Source organism: Papaver somniferum, chromosome 6, assembly GCF_003573695.1.
Source record: "Papaver somniferum cultivar HN1 chromosome 6, ASM357369v1, whole genome shotgun sequence".
Classification (NCBI taxonomy): Eukaryota; Viridiplantae; Streptophyta; class Magnoliopsida; order Ranunculales; family Papaveraceae; genus Papaver; species Papaver somniferum.
In genome coordinates this window covers 97,573,477-97,593,062 of record NC_039363.1, presented here as the reverse complement: position 1 = coordinate 97,593,062, position 19,586 = coordinate 97,573,477, and the positions used below count along the sequence as shown (strand labels likewise).

Genomic DNA, 19,586 nt, shown 5'->3' with positions numbered 1-19,586 from the left:
TTTTGCTCATAACCAACCGTAATTCATAATTACGGTTCGTAAAAAGATGAACTACCAACCGTAACTGGTTAAATTTGGGGAAAACCCAATTGTAAAACCAGTTACGATTGGTAACTAAATGCTCGATACGAACCGTAACTCAGTTACGGTTGGTAACCAAATGCTCGATACCAATCGTAACTGAGTTACGATTGGTAAATAAAAATGGTTACCAACCGTAACTGAAGAAGATTCTCAGATATAAGAACATACGGTTGGTAATTCAACTATTACCAACCGTAACAACATCAAATTCTCCAGTTACGGTTCGTAACAGAGTTAAAATCAACCGTAACTCACATAAACCCAGAAATTTGAATTTCAATTTTCACCTAAACCCTAATTTCTGATAGAAATTAAACTTAAATTGAACAAAATAAACTAAATCCTAACTGGGGTTTTCATAACATACCTCGTATAAGTCATTATACTTGATTTATTTTCGAATCGCTGATTAATCGAAGACGATGAAATTTTGAGTTTTAATGGAGGTTACGGTTGATGGGAGGAGAAGAGAAGAAGAAAGAAAACAGATTTTCAATTTAGCTTTGATTTAGGTTAAAATATGGGGAGGGTAATCTAGATAATTTACAAAACCATTTGGACACCTCCTAACCAACTAGAGGAACACTATTATCACACTGAAGCCCCTCCAATAAACCATGCCGCCCCTATAACAAGATACTATCAAATACATGATTCCTCAAATTGTACCCACCTGTGTGGGACTATATTATGAACCGTGTAGCACGACTACAAAGATGGATTGTTTCAGAAGAAGTTGGTTTCCATACAAAGGCACTCGCAGTAATAACATAGTATATGTAAGTGTGCAAGTGATGAAGCACACCGTTTATAAATGCACATATGCAATAGCTGATGCTAATATATACAAAGATTCTGCACATATTCTCTATATAATAACAATATTTTTTAAAGTGTTTTCATTCACCGGAGCTTCACGTTGATTCTAACTTCTGGTTGATTCTAGCTTCTGGTTAATTCTGGCCCACCATTTATTTATTTTAATAAAAAAATGTTGAATTTAAACTAATAAAATATTATTTTTCTAAATATAAGATGACTAGATCTTGAAAAATCTTCTTGACTCGGATAACGATGGTTTAATTTTCCATTAAAAAAATCGTTTGTTTTTCTAAAGAAAATTTATTTGACGTGATATAATAGAAAACGTGGAAAATATTTTATGGCTCCATGAGATCTTCTAATGGAAAATGATTTTTTATTTCCTAAATCAATTATCTTTAACAATGTTGCCAAAAATACTTTAGATCAAAAATCAACTACACATTCACGATTTCATCTTAAAAATCAAAAATTAGATCAATCATGCATCAATCACATAATTTTTTTTTTTTTAATAGGAAAGGAAATTTATTAAATTTTTAAACTTCTTGTACATATAGTTTCTCCTTAATAAGAGAATCAAGCCACATAGGGGCTTCATTAGACCAACAAGAAATGGATGTCATGCTAATTGCATCTTTTGATAGTAAATCTGCATCACAATTTGTTCCTCTGGGTACATAGCTGATTACCCATTTATTGAAAACTTTTAATAACTCAACACAGTCTCTAATTATTGTATTGTTTTTCCATTTAACATCTCTTATACTTCCATTAATTGCATTGATAACATTGGCACAATCTCCTTCCAGATGAACCTTAGACAGTCCAACCCTTCTTGCTATTTGAATTGCTTCAAGTAAAGCCAATGCCTCTGCCTGTTTTGCATCCTCTGCTACTGCTGGGATGCACCAAGCTCCTTTGAAAACACCTGCATCATTTACCATGATTAGTCCAGATCCCATACATTTTGTTTCTTTGCAAAAAGAGGCATCAAAATTTATTTTATGAAATCCTTCAGCTGGAGGAGTCCATTGTACTGCTATTCTTCCACTCTGCACTTGAATCTTATTAGCTTTTACCTTAGCCAAGTGTTCATTCCATTTAAGAATAGACTTATTGATCTGTTGAACTGTAGCATTTACCTGAATCTGTACATTATCAAAAACTACAACACATCTCATTTTCCAAACATGCCACAGGACATAAACAAAGCTAACAAGATTATTATGGACATGAGGGACATTATTACCATTATTAATAGTAACCCAGCTAGTAATCCAATCTGTCATATCTTGACCTATAGTTGTATCAAGATTAGGAATCTCCATAGCATTCCAGATCAACTTAGTCACATGACAATCTAGGAACAAGTGATTCATAGATTCCACTTCCCTATGGCAAAGAGGACAAATGGTATCCAGATTGTGCATATGTCTAGCTATTCTATCCCTAACAGGTAGACACATATGAACACATTTCCAAAGAAAGTGCAAAATTATTTGAGGCAGGTCAAGTTTCCAGAACAGCTTCCAAGGAAAATTTAGAGGAGGATCAGAGGAGGGAGTAACATTAGTTACTTCATCAACAACTCTATAAGCAGTTTTAATAGAGAATAAACCATTGTCAGCTGGTTTCCAAATTAACCTATCTGCACCATTTAAAGGAATTCTTGTTTTACAGATCTCATTAACAACATTACTATCAAATAACACATTTAACAGATCAATATTCCAAGTGTTACTATTAGGAACCATAAGCTGATCCACAGTTTCCATGTTGCTAGACATAAACCTAGAGGGGAGGGTTCCAGATATAGTTGGAACCAAAATGTCTTTCCAAATGGAAATATTTTTCCCATCACCTACTTCCCAGCAGTAATACTGTTTAATGATATCAATGCCTCTGCATATACCCTTCCAAACCCAACTACCATCAGTATTGTAGGAATGAAGAAGATTACTGTTTGGGAAATATTTGGAGCTCAAAATTTTTACACATTCAACATCTTTTTCAGTAAGAATTCTCCATGCAAGTTTTGCAAGGAGAATACTATTTAGCTCAGCCGTTTTTTTGATATTGAGACCCCCTAAAGCTTTAGGTTTAGCTACAATATCCCATTTTTTTTGGAAACCAACCTTTACCCCCTTGATTTTTGTTCTACCAAAAATTTCTTTGGATTCCATCTAGCTTATCAGTAAGTTTTTTACGCATTGGAAAGACAGCTAAGTGGTGGGAAGCTAGTGTACCTAACACGGACTGGACCATAACAGTTCAAGTTGGCCGGTTCATGTTCTTACCTTTCCAAGTGGTTAATCTATCCATAAAACTATCAGGTAAATGCTTAAAGATTTCCATTTTGTTTTGCTGGATCAGGATTGGAACTCCTATATATTTATCCTTGAAGCCAAGGGTCTTAATGTTGAGAATGTTACTTATTTGCCTTTTAACATTACCATTCATCTTAGGGGAGAAATCCATACCTGATTTATCATAGTTAATGGACTGCCCACTATACTTACTGAAGTTCCTTATAATGTTGTCCAACTGCCTAGCTTCTTGCGTAGTTGCCTTAACAAAGATAAGACAGTCATCTGCGAAAAATAGATGACTGACAGAGGGGATAGAATTAGTAACTTTTATACCCTGCAACATTCTATCATTTTCAGCTTTGATTATTAATCTTGAAAAACAATCCATCACAATAATGAAAAGATAGGGAGATAAGGGATCTCCCTGTCTGAGACCCCTTGTAGGGTAGAACACCTCACCTTGTAAACCATTAAAAAGAACAAAAGCAGAGACAATTGAAATACAATCCATAATCATAGTGCACCAATCATCATGAAAGCCAAGTTTCCTAAGAATAACTATCAAAAATTTCCACTCAATCCTGTCAAAAGCTTTTGACATAACTAATTTGACATCCATAAGACCTTTTGTTGCTTTACAATTCCTCATGGTATGAACTAACTCATGGGAAATAATTATATTATCAGTAATTTTCCTAGATTTGAGAAAAGCATCTTGGTAGGGACTTATTAATTTATCCATCACCTTCTTAAGTCTACTAGCTAAAAACTTACTAATAAGTTTATAAGCTACATTACTTAAACTAATTGGCCTAAAATTCTGAGGATGTTTTGGAGTATTAGTTTTGGGAATTAGACTTATGAAACTATGGTTTAGCTGTTTTAAAATATGTTTAGAGTGAAAGAAAGCTTGAACCATCTTTACAGTGTCTTCTCCAACTACAAACCACATTTTTTAATAAAACCCAGGTGGATAACCATCTGGGCCAGGAGAAGTCCAAGGCTGCATCCGAAACAGGGTATTTTTAATTTCCTCACTAGTAGTCACACTAATAAGCATATCATTGTCATCATGAGTAATGCAAGGCACAATATCGCAAAGAAAATCATCACCATCTGGAGGATTAGTAGTTTTACTAATACTGGAAAAATGCATTCTAAGTTCATTGGAAATACACTTCCTATCAGCAATCCAAATACCAGTGTTAGACTGAAGGGTTTCAATCTGAGTTCTTCTTTTCCGATATTTAACCTTATCATGCAAGTATTTGGTGTTTCTATCATCAAAGGTAATAAAATTCTCCTTAGATCTTTGCAAGTAATAGTCATGTTTAACTTGATAAGAGTAATCTAAATTGGCCTCCAAGTATTTCAGTCTACTATTGTTGTCCCCATTACTGGTCGATTGGGAAAGATTTCTTATTTCAAACTGGATATCTCTAATTTGGGTATGAAAGGTACCAAATTTATTATGGTTCCAATCATTTAAGATATACTTAACATTTTTAAGAGATCTAGTAAGTTTAAAAGCAAAGGAACATTTTCATTAGTTTTCCAATTATTTTTGATAAGATCAGCACAAGAATTATCAGAAAACCAGCATTTGTTAAATCTATAAGGCTTGCTAGTTGATGTAATTTGTAGATAGTGGTAAAAAGGGTTCGATTCTCAGACTTGTGAAGGATATTAATTAGACTTGAATTCTAATATTAAAATAGAAAACTCACTAAAATTATAGAAAACTCAATCAAAGATGATATCAACAATAAAAGAAACACTGAGGCTAAGATTCCACTATTTTCCAAGTTCAAAGTGATTAAACCAATACTTATATTTATGCAATCTTCTCGTTTAATGTAATTCTAAAATATTGCAACAAGTAGATTTTCAAAAGTAGTAATTGTAAATACCAAGTATGAAGCATCAAAAGTCTTAAAACTAAGCATACTCCATCAAAATAGATCACAATCACTCAAATAAAAATCATATTCAATAATAGTTCAAGGCAAATAATCATATAATTATTGCAAATAAAAAGATAAAATAGAATATACCACTTTTTGTTGGAAAAATAGCTTCCTTTATCGCTTCAACAATGGGGTTTAGCTCCTCATATTAATCATGATCTCAAAATATGTGTTTGTTGCTCAAAAGATGATTAAAAGAGTGAAAAGTAATAACACAGACTGTTTGCAACAGTGTATTGGTGTTGCAAAACAGCTGCTACAATGGAACTGTTACAGAAAACTGTTGTAAGTACTGTTGCTTTGTCGCTGATTTTAAGACCCTAGAATACGATTGTCCTGCACAGCTTGATGTTCTTCAGCTGTTAAAAACCGACACTGTTTTGCGATTGTTTCCCGTGCGTCAATGTTCTTCGTGTTCTTCCTCTTCAGCAGCAGCAGCAGCAGAAACAGAGTTTGGTAAAGCTCTGATTTCTTCTTCTCTGGCTCTCCTTAGGTTCCCAAACTCTCGACACCTCTTCTATATGACCCAAGACATCTATTTATATCAAAAATACCGATTAAATCTCTCCCAAATCTTCCAAAATCTCTTTCCTTCTCTTCACGGCAAAGTTGCGGCAATTTCTTGTTTTAGAATTTCTACGCGTTTCTGAGCTTTCCTTTTTATTCTAAACTCTTCCTTTGATAGATACAAATCTTTGGGAAGGTTTACAGCACTTTAATCTCTCTAAAATTCCCTGAAACAGGTCACACACGTGACTTTCCATATTTTCTGTTGTGATAAAAATCCGTCAATTGAGCCCAGTCTAATCGATTTAAACACCCATATCAGATTCCTAGACCCATAAGGAGTCTATCCTATGAAAATCAGAGGTTTAATCGACCTCAAACTCCTCCAAATCAGGAACCCTGAAATATGTTCTTCACTGCACCTATTTTCCCGCCAAAACCTGGTTTTTGAAATGTTGAAGATGGTTGCCCCTTATCCAGGGTAGGGGTGCGATTAGCAGCTGCCTGAAAATAGGATTCCCCTTAGTAATTAGGTTACCCCTTATCCAAAGTGAGAGTCCGAATAGCAAATGTCCTCCGGGTGCTTTCCGACAAATTTTCGAGCCAATTTTTTCCAAAAATGTTTATTACCAAAAATACCTACAAATAAATAAAACACCATAATAAGTACAAAAATGGGCCCTAACAATATATAGAATCGAGACAAATCGGACACAAAAATGTGTCTATCAAATACCCCCAAACCTATTATTCGCTAGTCCTCGAGCAAAAATAAAATAGAAATAAAATCCTAACTCAATGTCGCAGGCATCGTCGACTGCATTTAGCGTATACAATAAGCCTTTAAACCCCTAGGTGTTCCTAGTGGCGGAGTGTTGTCTCCGGAGGGCTTACCAGAGGTATACTCACAAAACCTTTATACTCCAGACCCTATCTATCTACACAGAACCTTGGAAGGCACTAAAGAATCTCCTTGGTTGGCATACTTATTGACTACAGGAGGAAGTACCCTGATGCGAAATTCCAATTGTTGTACACGAGTTCGCACTCAAGCATACTAAAATTCATATGAAGTGACAGAGCTCTACTCAGATAGTCGCACTATGGACATCAATATCCGGAGTCAAAACTAATCACATGGATAGATCAAGAAGATGGATATAGAAAAACATAGATGGTTTTGATGTTTACTAGGTGAACGGTGTTTCTCATATCTGTCTGAAGGCATCCGCCAAAATGAACCTATCCTAATGGATTGAGATACCGGTCTGAATAATATCAACACACTGGCATATACAAGGGTACCAGTGGTCGATAATCCTAACTCTAGGTCAACACAACTGGTATATACAAGGGTTCCAGTGGTCGAATTTATTGAATTTATTCCAGTTGGTCTGGGTTTTTTTTTTCTTTTTTTTTTTTTTTTTTTTAATCTCAATCACTCTAATTCACCCTAGCATTGGTAACAACTTGAATCGTGAGCCCCACCTAATCACTTAGAGAAACATAGTTTAAAAACAAAACAATAAAAACAGAAGTGAAAAGGACTCAACGAGATATGGTGAAACTATCATGTTATTTCTAACACCTGAGCTCTGTGCTTTTATGAATAGACTCTTTAGATGTTGCAATCTAGTCAGATTGGTTCCTCAACTCCTAAAACCATAATGCTTCCATCCACTTAGATTGGTTAGTGCCATCCTTAATAGGGATAAATTTCTAGGCTCTGGAGTTTATTTATTGCAACGAAAAGGTAACAAAAAGTTCTACCCCACCCTCAAACTTAAATCTAACATTGTCCTCAATGTTTCTAATCAAAGAACAATACCAAAAATATAAGTAACATGAGGAAATAGTAAAGAGAGAAGTCGGAAAGATAGTACCTGGGTGAAGTGTAACCAAAAACCTACAAAAATATTATACAACATACAAAATCGCCTCGATGGTCAATCAAGGTAAACAGGGTCCTCCAGAGGGACCTCCTCAACATCACCTGTAGGAAAAGGCTTTAAAAAGGGCTTCAATTGCTGACCGTTAACCTTCGAAGAACTACTACCATCTAATGTCTCAATCTCAACAGCGTCATGAGGAAAAACAGTACTGACCACAAAAGGACCGGTCCACCGAGAGCGCAACTTCCCGGGGAATAGATGCAAACGAGTGTCATACAGAAGAACTTTTTGACCTGGAGAAAATGACTTTCTTAAAATATTCCTATCATGCACAAGTTTCATTTTGTTCTGATACTCCTTAGCACTATCGTATGCATCTCTACGAATCTCGTCCAACTCATTGAGATGGAGCTTTCTTTGAGCTCCTGCCTTGTCAAGTGAAAAGTTTAAGTTCTTAATAGCCCAATAGGCTCGATGCTCTAACTCAACAGGAAGGTGACATGCCTTTCCAAACACTAAACGATAAGGTGACATTCCAATGGGTGTCTTAAACGCAGTAAGGTAAGCCCATAAGGCATCAGTAAGCCTCGACGACCAGTTTTTCCTATTTGGATTAACTGTTTTCTCCAGAATACGTTTAATTTCCCTATTGGAAACCTCTACCTGACCACTAGTCTGAGGGTGATATGGGGTTGCTACTTTATGGGTAATACCGTATTGTTTCATTAAAAGAGTAAACGGTCTATTACATAAGTGTGAACCTCCATCACTAATTATAGACCGCGGCGTACCAAAACGTGTAAGTATATTCTCTTTCAAAAACTGGACTACGACCCTGTGGTCATTCGTTTTACACGGAACCGCCTCAACCCACTTAGACACATAGTCTACAGCGACAAGTATGTAAAGATAACCAAAAGAAATAGGAAATTGACCCATAAAATCAATTCCCCACACATCAAAGACCTCAATCACTAAAATAGGGTTCAAAGGCATCATATTTCTACGGGAAATGGTTCCTAACTTCTGGCAACGCTCACAAGAAACACAATGACTATGGGAATCTTTAAACAACGAAGGCCAGTAAAATCCACACTGCAAAATCTTAGCAGCAGTCTTCTTAGCACTAAAATGACCCCCACATGCATGTTCATGACAAAAGGAGATAATACTAGACTGGTCACTCTCAGATACACATCTCCTAATAATCTGGTCCGGACAATACTTAAACAGATAAGGATCGTCCCAAAAGAAATGCTTAACCTCGGCTAAAAACCTAGAACGATCTTGCTTACCCCAATGTTGAGGGGTTCGACCAGTAACAAGATAATTCACTATATTTGCATACCAAGGTGATTGGGAAACAGAGAACAATTGTTCATCAGGAAAGCTATCCCTTATAGGAAGGGAATCACTAGGGGAACTAACAACTAGCCTAGACAAGTGGTCTGCTACTACATTTTCTGCACCCTTTTTGTCTCTAATGTCTGGGGAAAATTCCTGTAACAATAGGATCCATCTAATCAATCTAGGTTTGGTATCCTTCTTAGATAAAAGGTATTTCAAAGCAGCATGATCTGTATAGATTATGATCTTAGAACCTAATAGGTAGGACCTAAACTTATCCAAGGCAAACACGATGGCTAAAAGTTCCTTCTCGGTAGTTGTGTAGTTCATTTGGGCATCATTCAGAGTTTTGCTAGCATAATAAATCACATGAAGTAATTTGTTTTCTCGTTGTCCTAAAACGACGCCTATAGCATAATCTGAAGAATCACACATAATCTCAAAGGGTAGGTTCCAGTTAGGTGCCTGGACTATCGGGGCAGTAGTGAGTAAAGTTTTAAGCTTCTCAAAAGCCTCTAAACAAGCATCATCAAAGACAAACTTAACATCTTTTGCAAGCAAATTGCAAAGAGGTCTAGAAATCAAGCTAAAATCCTTAATGAATCGACGGTAAAAACCTGCATGCCCTAGGAATGACCTAATATCTTTTACGGTTTTTGGGACCTGTAAAGTCTTAATAAGGTCAACTTTGGCTTTGTCTACCTCTATACCCTTTGAAGAGACGATGTGCCCTAACACAATTCCTGATTTAACCATGAAATGGCATTTTTCCCAATTAAGCACTAAATTTTTTTCCTTACACCTAGTCAACACTAATGTCAAATGATGCAAACTTCGAAAGATGAACCATGAAAAATCATCCATAAAGACCTCTAAGAACCGTTCTACCATATCAGAAAATATGTCATCATACAACGCTGAAAAGTTGCAGGGGCATTACATAGCCCGAAAGGCATGCGTCTATACGCAAAGGTACCAAAGGGACAGGTAAAAGTGGTTTTCTCTTGGTCTTCTGGGGCAATAACGATCTGATTATAACCGGAGTAGCCATCTAAGAAGCAATAGTGACTATGTCCAGCTAATCGCTCTAGCATTTGGTCGATAAAAGGAAGGGGAAAGTGATCCTTCCTTGTGACAATTTCCTATAGTCAATACACACAGCCATCCCGTGGTCACTCGGGTTGGGATTAATTCATTATTATCATTCTGGACTACAGTGATACCTGATTTCTTGGGGACAACCTGAACAGGGCTGACCCACTTACTGTCTGAAATTGGGTAAATAATACCCGCATCTAACAACTTAAGCACCTCTTTTCGAACTACCTCTTTCATGTTAGGGTTCAGTCGACGTTGCATCTCCCTAGAAGGTTTGGAGTCTTCCTCTAAATGAATCTGATGCATACACACAGTAGGACTAACCCTAAATGAAATGGACCACCCCTTACCTCAATGTCTGCTATAGTCCACCCTAAAGCTTCCTTATTGTCTTGAAGTACATTTACTAGCCTACTTTCCTGATCACTATCCAAATCGGAAGCTACAATCACAGGTAAAGTCTCAGATGGGCCTAAAACACATACTTTAGAGTATCGGGTAGTGGTTTAAGGTCCAACTTTTGGGGCTCTTATAAAGAAGAAATTAGGGTAGTCTCAGAAACTGGTAACGGTTCGAACCTAGATTTCCATCTATCAGTGTCTAACACAGGGGTAGAATCTAATAGAGCATTCACCTGTTCAATAGTGCTATCGTCGTCAAAATCTAAACCAAAATGGGATAGACAACTTTCTAATGGTTCTTCAGACAAGATGTTTGGTAATGACTCCTGAACTAAGGCTTCTATCATGTTCACCTCCTCAACACATGTGTCATCTAGCTCATTAGGTTGCTTACTGACATTAAAAATGTTCATATCCGTAGTCATATACCAAAAGATAAACTCATCACACCATTTCGACAGCTAATGATCGCATTAGACGTAGCTAAAAATGGGCGATCTAAAATCACAGGTATCTGGTTCTCTGGGTCAGGGACAGGTTGGGTATCTAGGACCACGAAATCCACTCTATAAATAAACTTTTCGACCTCAATAGGAACATCCTTGATAACACCTCGAGGGATTTTAACAGACCTATCAGCTAACTGCAGTGTCATCTGAGTAGGTTTCATTTCACCAAGTCCTAGCTGTAAGTATACATGGAATAGCAGTAAGTTCACACTGGCTCCTAAGTCAAGTAAAGATTTTTCTACCCGGAAGTTACCTATTGTGCAAGCAATGGTAGGAGAACCTGGGTCTTTGTACTTTGGAGTTGTGGTGTTCTGAATGATTGAACTTACGTGACTAGCTAAAAAGGCTTTCTTATGGACGCTAAGTTTTCGCTTTTGCGTACACATATCCTTAAGGAACTTGGCATAAGCAGGAATTTTCCTAATTGCATCTAATAAGGGAAGGTTTATGGTAACTTGCTTAAAAACCTCCACTATGTCATTAAAGTTCGATTCCTTCTTTGTTGGTACTAATAGCTGAGGAAATGGGGCTCTAGGCCTAAAATCAGACCTTTCAGGAACCGAATTCACATCATCAGAAACTTTATCAGTCTCTTCAGATACTGGTCCTGAGAGGTGAGATCCTGAGGGGTGAACTACAGTATGTTCACTATCGGGTATGGTTACCTTATTGTCTACAACTCTACCACTTCTAAGGGTTCTAACAACATTCAATTGATTCGATGGTTTTGCACCTAATTCATGAACTCCTCTAGGGTTGGGTTGTGTTTGACTAGGAAACTTACCTTTTTCTCTCAAATAATCACTTATCAGACCGACCTGGGTTTTTAACTCGGAAATAGCCTGACTATTTTCTTGTCCCATCCTGTTGCTAGCTTGTAGACTTTGTTCTACGGATAACTGGAATTTTGCAGTTTGCTGAGTTAACAAGGACAGAGATTCCTCTAAACTTAGGATTTTCTTATCTGACTGATTCTGAAACTGAGCTAGTCCTTAAGGATTCTTAGTATATCCAAAACCTGGGGGAGCATTAGACTTACTAAACTGACCTTGACTTTGGCCCTTAGACCACGAAAGGTTCGGATGGTTTCTCCAACCAGGATTATAGGTTTCTGAATATGGGTCAATCTTTTGACGGTTATCAAATATAGTGTTATTATAAAGAGCATTGGCCTGCTATTCAATATTTTGGCCTTCCCAAAAAGGCTCCACTCTACCACTAGTCTGGCCCACTTCTAAAGCTTCTAACCTTTTTGTTATAGTAGCAATTTTGGCATCTGATTCATAGCCTCCTTCTACCCTATTAACGTTTCCTCTACTTAAAAGAATTGTTTTCTGGGGTGCCTTACTATTGTCCCATTGCTAATTTTTTTCGATGATTTCATTAAAAAATTCCATCGCCGCATCAAAAATTTGGTTTTCAAATCCACCAGTGCATAGAGACTCAAGCATGGTCGTTGTGGAGTAATCTAAACCCTCATAAAGGATCTGAACTAGCCTAACCTTTTCTAAACCATGATGAGGACACTGGGATAATAAATCATTGAACCTTTCCAAATACCTATATAAAGATTCTCCCTCTTGTTGTGAAAATGTGCATATTTGCGTCCTAATAGACGATGTTCTGTTCCTAGGGAAAAACTTATTGAAAAAGGAAGATGTAAGTTGTTCATATGTCTCAATTGACTCGGAGTCCAAACTATACAGCCACGACTTGGCCTTATCTTTCAGGGAAAATGGGAATAACCTAAGTTTCAAAGCATCATCATCTAAGCCTCTAATTCTTAGAGTACTACAAATTTCCTCAAAATCCCTAACATGGTAATAAAGGTTTTCATTTTCTTACCCTAAAAAGATTGGGAGCATCTGTAAGATCCCAGGTTTCAGTTCATAGGGTGCCTCCGTTTCAGCTAACTTAATACACGAAGGAAGAGTAGTCTTAGTTGGATTCAACAAAGCTTTCAAAGTTGCCATTTCTGGCGCTATCGGAACAACTGGGATTCTCTCCTCAGTCAAAGGACGTTTAAAAACAGACTCTTCAAAAGTCGGACTTTCTAGATTAAGGTAATCGAGACGCTTCGAACTACTAGGTTTCTCTTTAACAAATCTACCTAGTGCGTCTCTTTTACGTTCAGGCATACAATAGAATTTTCTAAATTGGAAGGGTAAGCAAACACAGATCAAGGCCGACTCAACCAAATCAAACCTATTGATTTCTAGCAAACAAAAAGCATGATGGCTCCACTTAGATTGTTTCTATACCAGCTTCTAATCCTTCGAACGGGAATTCGTTATAATTTAAGCAAACCCGTCTGGAATCAATCCGAGTTAACGTAAGTTGAATAGAGGCGAGGGAAGCTCGGTGGAGCTTTGATACCTAAGGCCTCACCGGTATTAAAAGGCGGCGCAGTCACGCATTCAACTTACAGAAACCGTCAAGAACTTCGAAGTATGCTTAAAAGAGTAACCAATATTTTTCGAATGACTTTCCTGTTAAGCTCGTTACCCTATCGGTATCGTTCTAGTCAAAATTTTAGGCTTAGGTTCGCGTAGGTTACGTGTTCCTAAAGCGGGCAAGAAGAGAACGGTGATGAAATCCGAACCCTTATCTTGTATGACCAGGCCTTGCCCTTTACTAAAAAATAAATGTCTGTATTCATTCCTCAACATATATGCATACGAAGGAGTCCAGTAACTCGCTGACAGGGGATTCGCGAGTGTTTAGAATCTTACCTCCCGTTCCAGACGGGGGATGAATCGGTTGTAGTCAACTCGGGCCACTGACTCCGATGTCTAGTGTACGAACCCAAGGTTCAAAGACAATATCGTAATTGTCCTCCTTCTCTGCAAACAATTTATATTTAAAGTACCCTTCCGTGGGGTAGTAAAAAAAATAATGTCTCAAAGTCCAGAAGTCCAAAAGTCCAAAATAATAAAGAAAAATTACAAAAATAATAAACCCTAATACAGTTTTTTTTTTAAATAAAATTGTCTTCTTTTCTGTTCTTTTTTCTTTATCTTTAGCTCCAAGTATTTATGAAATCACCAAACTCCTTGGATCAATTTTTTTTATGATCCAGAACCTGTAGACACAAGATAAATACCCAAAAACATAAAAAAAAGGACAAAAATAATAATAAAAAAAAATAAATCTAAAACCCTAAAAACAAGTCTGCGTTGGCGGAGCCAAAATTGATGTGATTTGTAGATAGTGGTAAAAGTGGTTCGATTCTCAGACTTGTGAAGGATATTAATTAGACTTAAATTTTAATATTAAAATAGAAAAGTCACTAAAAATTATAGCAAACTCAATCAAAGATGATATCAATACTAAAAGAAACACTGAGGCTAAGATTCCACTATTTTCCAAGTTCAAAGTGATTAAACCAATACTTATATTTATGCAATCTTCTCGTTTAATTTGATTCTAAAATATTGCAACAAGTAGATTTTCAAAAGTAGTAATTGTAAATACCAAGTATGAAGCATCAAAAGTCTTAAAACTAAGCATACTCCATAAAAATAGATCACAATCACTCAAATAAAAATCATATTCAATAATAGTTCAAGGCAAATAATCATATAATTATTGCAAATAAAAAGACAAAATAGAATATACCACTTTTTGTTGGTGATGAGTGCTAAAAAGTACATATTTCTATATATTTTTCTTGGCATTTAACTCATCTTTTGTGCATTAATTCTACATTTTATCCCATATTCTGTGTTTTCGTTGTTTTCAAGAATAAATACTTTTCTTAATTAATTTTGCATTTTTAGGTACTAAATAAAGCCTGGTTGACTCACGGAGCGAAAAGAGCAAAGAAACGGCAAAGACTCCCGCTAGGAGGAAGCGAAGAATGATGTTTGCAAGAGCCGGATCAACTAGAAGTGGGCTTGAAGAGGAAGAATTGTTCTTAAAGAAGATATGGGCTTGGCATACCCAAGACCCAAAACCCTCACCCAAATCCATTTCCTATATCCATACCCGTTTCCCTTTCTAGCCGTCAGATTGGATCATCTCAGCATCCTACGGTCGCAGCATCGCCGTACATCAAAGTCTGAAGCTCATGTCTAACACTACAGCACCTAACTCCATCTGGAGCCGTCAGCTTCGTTGTATCACTTAATCCAACGGTCGCTCAGAGCTTGTTTACATCGTGCCGTTCGATTCAATTAGTAAGTGATTATCCAACGGATCTCCTCGCTGCGCATCAACTTCAGATGATTCCGCTCAACACCTTAGCCATCGAACCCATCGACCTAAACCAAACACACCCTTCTTCCCAAACATCGAGTTCTTCTCCTCCACTCCGTCTGCAGAGAAAACTCTGCCATCTCCATCACCACCATCTCTTCCATCTCCACCTCGAACACCACCACTACCACCTTCCCCCGACAAACTCAGTATTCCATCACCACCCTTGTCTCTTCCTTTCTGATCTGTAGCATCGAGTCCTGATGCTACAAACTCGACAGTGAGAGAAGCTAGGGTTCACAGAAGTCTAGGGCTAGGCCAACAGCGCAACAAGAGCAGGAAGAGCATCAGAGGGACATCAAGAAGTATGGGTCGAGGAGAATTCACACTAAGCTATAAATAGAAACTGATGTAGAATGTTTAAACGGTTCTTGGGTCATCCGAGAAACCCCCTAATTGGGTTAATTTCATGTTGTTTCAATTTCAATTTCATAATTCAGTTTATTTGCAATTTCATGTTTAGTTCCATTTTAATGTTAATTATGTTCTGAGTTCACTGCTAGGGTTAGATGAAACCATTAATTCATTGTTAAGTTCAGTTCAAGTTTTGTTATAGTCTTGTTGTGCTAAGAATGCTAGGATTGAAATTATCCTTCAGGATTGCTTACTCATCTAAGTGATTGATCTGCGGTTAGTTTGTTTTGTGAGAGGACAGCTAATACTATGATTAGATAATTATCTTAGTGATACTAAACCATCCTCCTGAAACAACCCTTTGATGAGCAGCAGGCTTGAACCTTCACTGCCATCTAGATAGTCAGCAAGCCTAGAAGCTCACTGATATCTACACCAGGGACAAGAACATAATGGAACTAGGATGACTTAACTTAAGTTAGTGGTGGATTCAATCCCTAATTCTTTATTTCTTTGTTCTAGTGCTTCACTGCCATTACTTCCTTGGTTCTTTATTTCTCACTGCCTTAGGCTCATTGCCTTTGATTCTCTGCCACTGTCACTTACTGTCACTGCTTAGCTTAGGATACTTCAACTACACACACAAGTCCCTGTGGATTCGACCCGTTCTTGCACAAACTACAACCGACACCGTGCACTTGCGGTTTAACAAGTAGGCTGCTTCATTGTCTTATTTTCCTACATCTTTAAGAGCCTACCAAGTTTTTGGCGCCGCTGCCGGGGACTTGGCGTTGTGTGTTGAAGTTTCTTCGCTTGTATCTTAGCTATTCTTGCACTTTCTTAGCTGTACTTGCATTTATCTTTTAGCTTTTTCTCTTGCTGTTCATTTGCATCATCACTACATCTGCATCTTCTCTGCTCTAGTAGCATTTGCATTTTGCATCTTCTTTCCATACTGTTCTGCATCATAACTTGCATCCTTCAATTAATCTTACTGCCTCCTGCATTCACATAATCTCTGCACTCTCAACTGAGCTGAACTGAAACTGCCAACTCCACTACAGTCCAAGCATATTTGCATTCTGCATTTCTGAACTGCACCTGCATCTGGCATCTCAGTTTTTGCATTTGTGCATCTGGCAGCCCCTTATCAGTCCAACTGCCTGCTCACTTTGATATTCAACTGCATCAGTTAACTGACTGCAACTGCAGCTCTTTCATTTGGCCTGAACTGCACCTGCACTGCCACTGCTAACCAAGCAATTTTGCAGTTTTGCATTCCATTCAGCTCCATCTGCAACTGCACAACTGCATTGCAGTTCTTCAATTTTGCTCACTTTGCCTGTCTTTTTTTGTGTACTGATCACACACATTTGAGTGTACAGGTTGTTGGTGCTGTTACTGAGCAAAGGTGTGAGCTGAGGCAGAAATCAGCCAAATATAACCCAGTTTACTGGGTGTGGTAGTCCAAATACCCTGCTGGGCCTGTTGCTGAAGCCTGACCCTGCTTTGCTGATCAGCTGGGCTGGGCTGGACTTGGTGCTGTTGTGTTGAAGTGCTTGTGGTGATGCTGTTGCTGTGAAGCTGCTGCTGCTATTGTTGTTGTTGCTGCTGCTGTGCTCCTGTTGCTGCTGGTGCTGAGCCTGTGCTGCTGCTGCTGCTTCCTGTTGCTGCTGCCAGCCTCTGGTACTGCTGAACTGTTGCTGTGCTGCTGCCTGCTGCTGTTGTTGTTGTGCTCCTGTTGCTACTCCCTCCTGCTTGCTGCTGTCTGGTGCTGCTGGTGCAAAGATGCTGGGCCAGTTAAAAGCTAAGGAAGATCCAAAGCCCAACTGGGCTTTTGCAACCAAACTGAGCAGCTGGGCTGTGCTTAAGCAAGTAAGCCTAAACCCATTAAGAGAACCCAACCTGTGGGCTTCCATTTTTAATTTGTGGGCTTGTAATAATTTTTTCCATTTTTTTGTTGGGCTTGTAATTTAAGTTAACTTTTGGGTTTGTATTTGAGCTTAACTGTGGGATTGTCCCTATCAAAATTTTGGGTTTCAAAAAAAAAACCCAACAAACAACCTAAACAAGTTTAACTGAACCTACCAACTCAGCTGGGCCTCGTGCATTCCTGGGATTGGTTCGCTGAACTCGTTAGTTGGGCCGTGTACCCAAACTCTAGGCCGAAAGTTGGGCTCTGTTTCACAACAATTTTTCCAAAACCCAACAGTGGGCTTGGCCTTTTATTCCATAAAACCAAAGTTTTCAAAACCAAAGTGTGTTCTTTTCCCATTAGGTCCAAATTTTCTAAAACCCATTAAAAACCAAATTTCTTTTCAAACCCGACAAAACCAAATGTTACCCATAAAAACCAAAATTTTCCCAAAAATCCAAACCCATTAAAAACCAAATTTTGGGCTTTGTAACATAGTTACTTAGCTTTTGAGCCCAATCATGTCTAGATCTTGGTTTACAGTTGGGGAATACAACAAATCCCTTAGAGAACTTGCGTATGGACACACTCCACGTTATGAACCTCCCATAGACCATGATGTCAATAGTTATAGGAATTATTATGGACATTTTCAAAGTCCCGAGCCTCAATACATAAACCCTAATAACTATTCACACATGCATCATTCACAACGTGAAAATGAACATTTTGCTAGTGCCTCACTCACACAATCATCACTGATCGATCAATTAGAAGCTCGAATCGCAGCTTTAGAAATGCAATCACATGAGGAATCTGTCACATCTAATTTTCTTAGGCAACCTGAAATCTATGCATGTCCTGCATGTGGTAGTTTAGACCACCCTGTTGAGAAATGTCATATTTTGCATAATTTTAGGCAATCTAGAGAAAATCCAAGGTATGAAATGCCCATAAATTGTGAGAATGGTAGTCATTGGGACCATAATCAATCCTTTGAGGGTTGCGATCAATATTTTGTAAACCCTAATGACCATGCACACATGTACCATTTACCACAATTTGAACATGAAGAATTTTGTACTCCCATGAATTTAGACTCCACCACAGAAGCTTTAAGACTCAGTAAGCAAAACTTTGATAGATCTACATCACGAATTCATGCATATTTAGATCAGATTTTGCTTCACCTACAAAAGGAGGAAATTCATGAGGAAATGTATGTTGTCCCTAATGAAGTGTCTAGTCCCATTCATGTAAATGATGTTGAATATGAACCTAATTTAGAGGAACATGAATCGACTAATGACACCACCACTGTTAATGAGGACCAATATGCATGCTACCATGATGATGCTTATGATGATTATGATGATATGTTAGAAGAACATGAAAATATTGTGGAACCTGTTGGTTCAAAAACATATGGCTTCTCGCCCTCGACCTTCATGAATGTTGTTTTTTCTAATACTCATTGTAATTCATATGATTTTGATATTGACATGGGATTCGTACAATTATTCTGCGAAGATGAGCATGACATAGGAATAGTTGAATCTTCTGTAGACACTAATGCTAATATGCATGAAAATATATTTGATGTGTCTGATTCTCTACCTAGGTCACATTGTGATATTTCTCCTGATTTGCCGATGCATGAGAATAAATTTGTTGATGATGTTGATGACTCTGATTGTGATCTTGCCAATTTATTTGATGATTGTGAGCATGTTGTGACACGTGTAGAAGACTTAGGAGATGTTGATGTGATTAGTAATGATGTGCCTATCGTCCTACATAAGTCACAATCTGTTGGCCTTCCACCCAACCTAGATTTGGTTTGTACCCATATTGTCAAACCGATTTTTCTGAGAGTCCCTAATCTAGGTTTGGAACTGTGTGCTTCCCAAGTCCTTTTGGACTATTTTGCTTCTAAGTATAATACATTTGAGGAACCACAGTTGTAATTAGCATGTGTACCCGTCCCTAGCAAAGTTCATTTCGAGTTAGACCTTGTACATGATGAACCCCCAAAACTGCGAGATTTTGTTTCCAAAATTTTATCCGTTGAAAAATCCAGGTTTGGGGGTAGCTCATTTTGTTTCACAGCTTCACTTGCAT

General features: G+C 37.7%; 1 pseudogene; it reads left to right on the top strand.

Annotated features, from left to right (window-relative positions):
- The first annotated feature begins 12,448 nt into the window (after positions 1 to 12,448).
- Positions 12,449 to 12,548, top strand: LOC113292123 (annotated as a pseudogene).
- The last annotated feature ends 7,038 nt before the right edge of the window (positions 12,549 to 19,586 follow it).